This window comes from Lathyrus oleraceus, chromosome 6, assembly GCF_024323335.1.
Source record: "Lathyrus oleraceus cultivar Zhongwan6 chromosome 6, CAAS_Psat_ZW6_1.0, whole genome shotgun sequence".
Lineage (NCBI taxonomy): Eukaryota > Viridiplantae > Streptophyta > Magnoliopsida > Fabales > Fabaceae > Lathyrus > Lathyrus oleraceus.
Window position 1 is genome coordinate 328,220,014 of NC_066584.1, and position 9,316 is coordinate 328,229,329.

Below are 9,316 nucleotides of genomic sequence, written 5' to 3' on the forward strand. Positions count from 1 at the left end.
TTCATCGTCTCTCAAACCACCAACACCACCATCAAATAAACCTCCGCCCTCAACCCAATCTTCCGTCGTCCGCCGCTCGCCGGTAACCCAAACCCCCTAAACAACCACATCACAAACTCGCCGAAACCCACAAACCCGAATCCACTGTCAAAACCCTCTTCGCCGCCAACAATCCTTGCTTTCTCCTGTTTATATTCCGCAATCCGACACCACAAACCCCTTTCGACCACGCCAACAACGTGAACCCATCCGCCGAAGACCTTGGCGCCTTGGTTCTCATGCTTTTCATTGAAGATCTTGTTAGCTGAGTCGAAGATTGTGATTGAGCTTCGTCAAATCTCACCACTGTAATCGTTCAAGAGCCGAAGCGTTCATTCCGCTGCCGGTGTCGTCAAGTGAGCAATAAGGCAACAACAAAGGCACAGCTTTGACTCCGCATTCGGTAATCTTTTAAACAGAGAGCAATATTGAGGATTTGAATCTGTTTAGAAATTTCTGGTTCTGAGTTAAGCTTATTTGTCACTGTTTTTTGATTTCAAATGGATTGTGCATCTTTGTTTTACGTTTTGATTATGTATATATGTTGATGCTCAATGTTGGCCAAATGCAGTATGATGTTAGTTTGGTCTGTCCGTTCTATTATGGTTAGTTGATACTCCTCATTGTTGTTTTGCTTGATTATTCCTATTTTTGATGCGAATCGATTTCGGTCACTTAGATTTCAAGATCTTCAATTCGATTTTGAGCTGTAGTAAATGAGTTCCTCATTCTGTCATATGATTAAAGTTGGTTTCTACAGGATATGAATCTCAAAGCTTATTCCAAATTTTTGGGCTAAATAGTTTCTGTTCAAGTTAAATAGAACAATAGGAAATATTAATCCCAAACTGTGTGATTATATTATTGGTGTTGTAGTTAAGCTGCTAATCAATGGTTCACGATTTTAATGTTATGATTGCCGAATCTATTGTTGAAATCTGGGCTGTTTTGTGTTGTTGTTAATGTGGCTGGTTGTGTTGTGAATAAGTTCTGTAAGAAAAGGGTGATTTGCTACTTAGCTCCTTTTTAATTTCATGGCATTTTTTCGGTCAAAATATGATGTTAGCATGATGTAGCATTTCGGTTGTGTTTAGATGGATTTGGGTTGCTTTACTATGAACATTTCATTATGATTTTCACTCCAGCAAAGATCATCTTTAAAATTGATAGTATAACATAATTTGCAAAGTATGTAAATAATCTGTTTGATTCTCAATTGGATTTTATTTCCGGATTCGGCGATTCTATGTCGACATGCCGCCAAATTTTAATATATTAATGGAATATTTTCACCGGGTTTCGAATTTTCGAATAATATCCATCATTGTTATTACGCTCAAATCGGTTCCGAGTACATATTCACCGACACATGCTGATTAAATCAATGTTAATTCCTATTTTTTTCTCTTTTGGCTTAATTAATTGATTAAAATTTAATCAGTTTAATTTCTATTAATCAATTTTAATTAACTTAATTATTTGATTAATTAAATAATTTTGATAATTAACTTTAATTAATTCAATTAACCGATTTAACCAAGTTTAGTAAGTTAATTTTGCTAAAAGAATTGGATTAATTTCTCCCACTCTCACAACTTCACATTATTTCAAACAAAGAAAAAAAACTATTTCATGTCCTCACATTTCATAAACCATTTCTAATTTTATTTCAATTTCAATTCATCATCCAACACAAACTAATTTCAAAAAAGCACAAACAACAATTCTCGATTTAAATATCGAGCCCATTTTTAAAACACCCTTGTAAGTCGATCGCTCTTCGCATCGCCATCAACCTCACATAGCTTACTCTTGGGCTTCCTTACAATGAAACCTACTTGGTTATTGATTAATCGAGTAGATGAAATAATACACTAAATGAAATTCATTTCATTCATAAACACAAATTCAAACCATCTTCCAAACCATTCAATTTCAAAAGAATTTTCTCTTTTAAAACATAAACTTGGGATGAAAAGGAGATAGTAAGCGTACGCTTCACTATTTCTCAAGCACTTGAATAATTGACGTACGCCATATTGCGCGAGTTCTTGTCACCCGATTAAGTCTTAAATCACACAATTTCAAATCACTTTTCAAAATCAAATATAATTTCCAAATTCAAATTATTCAAACCATAACACTTCAAATCATAATGTTTCAAATCATTTCTACAAATTCCAAATCCTTTTAATTCCATATTTTGGATGAAAAGGGGAATAGTGAGCATCCGCTTCATTATCTCTCGATTATTCGAATAATTGGCGTACGCCATATTGCTCGGATTTTCGTCATTCAATTAAAATCCTAAAACTCCATAAAATTAAAATCACTCCCCCAACTAATTATAAATTCTAAAAGCTTTATTTTTAATAATTAATCTTTGAATGAAAAGGGGAATAGTGAGCATCCGCTTCATTATCTCTCGATTATTCGAATAATTGGCGTACGCCACATTGCTCGAATCTTCGTCATCAAATTAAAACGCAATCGAATACGATATCCAAACATATCTTTTACAATTTAAACTTCGGATAATAAAAGATGAGAGGCGTACGCCTCACCATCTTTCGATTATTTGAATAATTGGCGAACGCCATATTGCACAAATTATCGACTTCCGACTAAAACACGCTAAATAAACTTGGATAAAGGAATAGGTGGCGTACGCCTCATTATTCCTTGAATAAGCAAGTAGGGGGCGTACGCCTCACTACCATGCGTATTCAGCATCCACAAACAAACTTTCAAAAATAATTCGAATGAAAAAGGAGTAGAAGGCGGACGCCTTATTACTCCTCGAAAGAATTGGATAATTGGTGTACACCATATTGCTCAATCTTTCGTCGTTCTCCAAAACGTCTCAAACAAATCAAACCTAACTTCTCGCCCCCGAGCGATCGAAACCAAACCAAACACCCAAATACATCAAATCAACTCGTCACCCCCGCGTGACCAAAACCCTTTTCAAAAGAACACTGTAAATCATTTCTAATGCGCATAACAAACCAGTGCTAGAGCCTCCACCGAGAGTAGACAAGCCAGCGTTTAGCCGTTAGAACGCCGACCTACACAGTCGTTCATCAAATCAAAACCCACCAAATATTCGTAGTAGCCCGAACTACGAATGCTCTGATTTCCTTATTGCACTATAAGGATACGTAGGCAGGAGATTGCTGTATCTTCGCGAGCACACTAATAAAAAACCTCCCATTTCCTCTTCCTGAGGTCTTCATCCATATCTATCATCAATTCTAATCATTCGAAGCAAGCAAGTAACAGTCAATTAACAGTCAAATAGCAAAATCAGACTAAGAGGTTCCCGTTGAGTACAACGGACGTAAGGGGTGCTAATACCTTCCCCTTGCGTAATCGACTCCCGAACCCGAATATGGTTGCGACGACCATTATTCTTATTTCTAAAGGTTTTCTCGATATTTTCCTATTCCTTCATTGGAATGAATAAAGTTCGGTGGAGACTCTGTTTCGAACATTTTTTCCGCGTCCTATCGCGAGGGATCGCATTATCATCATTTTTGAGGTGCGACAGTATGTACAACACATTTGAAATTACTGACATCTTTCCATCTTTCCTTATAATCAAAACATCACCAACACCTTCAACTGCTAGAGAGTTATCATTTACAAATTTCACCATGTTATTCATTGAGGGATTTATGTTGACAAACCAATATTTCCTTCCATACATGTGTTATGAGAATCCTGAGTCCAAGTACCACTGGTCCGTGAATATCTCTTCATCTCTTATTGTAACCATCAGCAACGTCTCTTCTTCTTCATGTTTCGCCAGCTTTGCATAAGTTTCTTGATTCTTCTTCTTTTCTATACAATCACTAGAATAGTGACCATACTTCTGAAAGTTATAACACTCAATGTGACTCTTGTCTGGCTTTTGACCACCACCTCTTCCTCTACCTGCAACACCACCTCTTTGGTTGCCTTGGTTCCAGGGCTTTCTCTGATTCGACCAATTTCCTTCTTGCTGATTTTGACCATTCAAATTATTGTAGCCTCATCTGGCTTTGTTGCCATTCCAGCTTCCTTTACCTTTACTTTCTTTTGCTAATTGAGCCTACAAAGGCATATCACTTTCGACTTTCCTGCAACTCTTTCAGCTATTCTTTGTTCATGAGATTCAAGCATCCCTTGAAGCTTTTCCTTTGTTAGTTTTGACAAATCTTTAGACTCTTCTATAGATACTACCACGTGGTCGAACTTTAGAGCCAACAACCTTAAGATCTTTCTAACAACAGATCTTGATGTCAACACTTCTCCATATACCTTCATTTGATTCACCAGTTTCGTAACCTTGGTGAAGAAATCAGTTATGCTTTCATTGTTTTCCATCTAAAGTAATTCATACATTCTTTTGTGAGTTTGTAACCTCACCTATTTCACCTTCTCCGCACCTCTAAACGATTTCTCCAGAATTTCCCATGCTTCTTTCACTGACTCTGCATCACTAACCTTTTCAAACTTATCTGTATCAACACATTGATGGATTATAAAGAGATCTTTATAATCTTTCTTCTTCAATTATTTATGTGCATTCTTTTCTTGATCAGTTGCGTCTTCTGCAAGCGTTGCTACTCCTTCCTTCACAAGATCCCAAAGATCTTGATAACAAAACACAACCTTTATCTGCTTGCACCAATTCTCATAATTGTTGTTCTTGAGAATCCGAAGATTTGTTGGAAAATGCCCGTTTGGATGATTCGTTGCCATGATGATTTTCTTCCCACAAGTCGATCAAACCGGAGCTCTTGATACCAGATGTTGGAGATCCCCAAAAACTTATGGAGAATTTCAATCAATTTTGATGAACAAGATTGTTATCACCCACACAATAACAATAAAAGAAAATAATAATGGAGAAAGAAATAAAGTAAAGAACAATGAAGGAGAAGAGTAATATAATTCTGCAGAGTTTCTCTCTGCCCACAAATTGTGGAAAACTTTTTATTCATTTTGCAACTGCAAAATACTTTGAATACAATGTTATGAATACTCTATTCACTTCATTACAAAAATAAGGGTTACTCCCACTATTTATAGATTTAGGTTAACTTGGACCTCAAGTCAAAGCCCAAAACTATAAAAGCCCAAAATAGCTAACACTACTAAAATAGACATAAGTCGAAATCCTGTGTGAAGCAACATGCTTCGACACACTAACATAACTCAACATACTAGGTGGCTCGACACTTCCTTGTTTTGTCGAGCAACCTGCTTCGACACAAGACAATTCAACAACAATTTATTTTTTGTCTTTGCTATACAAAATAACCATCTTCTCTCCCCCTTTTTGAAATTATGAAAAAGAGAAAGAGTAAAATCCAAATAAACACAATATAAGGGAAATGATACAACATATATAAAAGTACTAATCTTTTTCAAAATGATATATTGTCAATGATGATATTAATGTTGATGTTATTTACATTATCCTAAATCAAATGAAACTTTATCCTTACCATATCATATGATCATATATCTTGAAAAACCAGTATTAATTTGAAAATATTAGCATATAATATTCAAGTACGTACACAAATAATTAATAGTACTTTCTAGGTATCCAATATTATATGGGTCCTCTTGTGTTAGTTCCCTTCCTTACCCATACATATTCACCATAAGGAACACCATAGTTGCTTATGTAGCAAGCATTAGAAGTATTGTCTTTTGTATTACAATAAAAGTATGTAGGTATAAAAACATGATTCCTTTTATAGACATAAGAATATTTCTAACATAAGGCTTTTTAGGATGAATTATACCATGCACTTTCTTTGGTTCCACATTGTTGAATTTATTGCTAGTAGTCGTAACAAAGATAATTTTACTTGTACTTGATTTATCAAATTTGGAGACACCAAGTCCAAATTTATCATTTGAGTATCTTTGTTTACTTAGCATATTTTCCAAACCAATTTGACTTTTTCACATTTCTTTATCACTTGGTTGAATTAAACAATTTTAGATTCAAGAGATTGACATTTATTACATGCTGAATTTTTTACTTGGTCTAATTCCATTTTCATGTCATTAGCCTTACATTCTAGAGATAAAATTATTTTCTCATGTAATTCATGGAAGGCATTTTATAATGCATCGTATGAATCTTTATCATCAATTACAAAATCACTAACCTCATTTTCTTGATCATCAGAATGGTGTGAAGCCATTAATGGCAAGTTTCCTTGTTCTTCATATGAAAATGAACTTATCTCATTGTTTTCTCATGCCCGTATATTTTCTTTGTCCTTTTGTCATTCTTACTATTGACTTTTTTGTTCTTTATAATATCATGTCATTCACTTTTGACATGTCCTCTTTTTCCATATTCAAAACAAGTAACCTTCCTTTTCAAAGTTTATGCTTCTTTTTTAGTGACTTCCTTTGTCATTTCTTTCTTTAAGAAACTTTCAAATTCTTGATTTAAACATCATCTTTATAGTGGATTGAGATTGATCCTCTTGATTATTATTATAGTTTTTGATGTTAGTTTTTAAGGCATGACTTTTGGGTTTCTTTTCTTGATCTTCATGTTTTTCCATCCTTTCAAGTTTTAAATCATGTTCTTGGAGTTTTTCGAACAATGCCATTGAAGATATTTTAGAGAGACTCTTATTTTCGAATATAGTCATTACCTTTGGTTGTCATGCTCTTGTCAATGATCTAAGGACTTTGAGATTTAACACATTATTTGTGAATATTTTTCCACGTGTCATCAAATGATTTATCAAATGTGTAAATCTCTTTTGCAAATCAAGCATTATTCCATCGGGTTGCATTCTAAATTTTTCATATTCTTGTGATAGAGTATTTAGTTTGGATCTTTTTACTTCTACCGTGCTTTCATGTGTCACTTCTAATGTACCCCGAATTTCTTTTGTTGTTTTATAATTTGATACACGGAAGAATTCATCCACACCTAGTCCAAATGCAATTATATTCTTTACCTTTTTATCATACAACACTTTCTTCTTATTGTTATTATTCCAAAAGCCTCTCACTTTTACTTGTTCTACATTGTTTATGACCATTAAAGGAACGAATGGTCCATTTTCAAAATCATCCCATATTTATTCCCATTGTGCTTCTAAATACATTTGCACACGAATTTTCTAGAAGTAATAATATTCACCAAAGAAACGTGAAGGTTTGCTGATGTTGCCACCATCTACAAAAATAGGATTAGCGAAAGCCATAATTTTCGGATCAAGGAGCGAGTTAACTTAATCGTATTTAAGGCTAATTGTAAGTATAAAGTGAAACCTAATAGGGGTGAATTAAGTTTATGAATTTTGATTGTTATTTTGCAGATGTTCTTATTCTTTTATTTTTTCAGAATAAAGTCTATGTGTTTAAAACAATAATGCAAAAAAATAAAAGTGCAGAAAATTAAAAGAGACACAAGAAATTATACTAGTTCCCCTTATCAATCAGTGGTACTTCTAGTCCCTTCACATCCCGTGAAAGATTTTACTATGTTAGATCTTCGTACAACCTTACACCAACACTCTCCTACAATCTTCTAACACATACAAACCAAAAGGTTAAAGAAACTCTTCCTTTGATGTAAGAAAGTTATACAGTAAAAGTTTCCATGAGATTATGTATGAACACTTTTAAAAACATATGATTTTTTTGTAAATTAATATGGAAAGAGATTAAAGTTTGTTCTATGATGTACAAAAATATTTATAAATCCTATATCACCTCTTGATAATGATGCAAACATTCACAATCAATCACGAACCTTTGCACTGGTTTGGAGATACTTTTGGCAATAAAAATGCAATGGTTCGAAGGTGTATTCAAATACAAATTTTTAAACATTCAAAAAATTGAATTTTTAAGACATCTATTTGAATACAGATCGTGTGTTTTCGAATACATATGTGCATTTTTTGATTACAGACAACATTTGTATTTGAGTACACTTTTATATATTTGAATACAGATTGCACAATTTTGATTCTTCCAAGCATCTGTATTCAACTACATGACATGTGTATTCAAATACAATTTTGAAATTTTGCAAAAATTGATCTTTTAAAACTTGGAACCATGTATGTTCATGAATGCAAATGTAAGAAGAGTTTAGATAAAGTGGTGATGAGCTTCTCTGTGCATCTAAAGTGTATACATAATGAATTGTCATTGTACCTGATTTCATGATAAATTCCTTTTGATTTCCATAATATCCAAAGCTTATGCATTCTTGATTATGAATTCCAAACTTTTTCTTCTTTGATATTTCTTCTCAGATAAACTTTTGTCTTTATCAAAACTAAACTAAGATATATGATGAACATCTTCTCCACTATCTCCCCCTTTTTTTATGATGACAAAATATATTAATGAGAAGTTTTTATTTGTCACTTCATGCTCCCCCTATCTTGTATATCTTCTCATTTATTTTGCAATTTATGCTTTGTCTTTACAATTTCAAAAATTAACAAAAGCATTCATCCTACCATGTCATATGGTCTTGTATCTTGAAAAACCAATATTAATTTGACAATGTTATCAATAAGTCTTCTAGTACCTATAAATATAATTAATAGTACTTTCTAGGTATCTAATATTTTTTGGATCCTCTTGGGTTAGTTTCATTCCTTACTCATGCATACTCACCATTAGGAGTACCATATTATGTTGCAAACATTAGAAGTATATCCTTTTATATTACAATAAAAGTATTTAGGTATAAAAATATGATTCCTTTTATAGACATAAGAATTATTTCTAACATAAGGTCTTTTAGGATGAATTACACCATGCATTTTCTTTGGTTCCATATTGTTGAATTTATTGCTAGTAGCCTTAACAAGGATAATTGTTCTTGTACTTGGTTTATAAAATTTGGAGAAACCAAGTCCACATTCATAATTTGAGTATCTTTGTTTACTTAGCACATTTTCTAAATCAATTTGACATTTTTAATATTTCTTTATCGATTGGTTTAATTAAATAATTTTAGATTCAAGAGATTGACAATTTTTACATGCTGAATTTTTGACTTGGTCTAATTGCATTTTCATGTCATTAGCCTTACTTTCTAGAGATAAAATTATTTTCTTTTGCTTTGAACATTTTCTAGAATGATTCAACCATTCCTCATGTAATTCATCGAAGGCATTTTGTAATTCATCATATGAATCATTATCATCAATTTCAAAATCACAAACCTCATTTCCTTCATCATCAGAATGGTGTGAAGTCATTAATGCCAAGTTTCCTCATT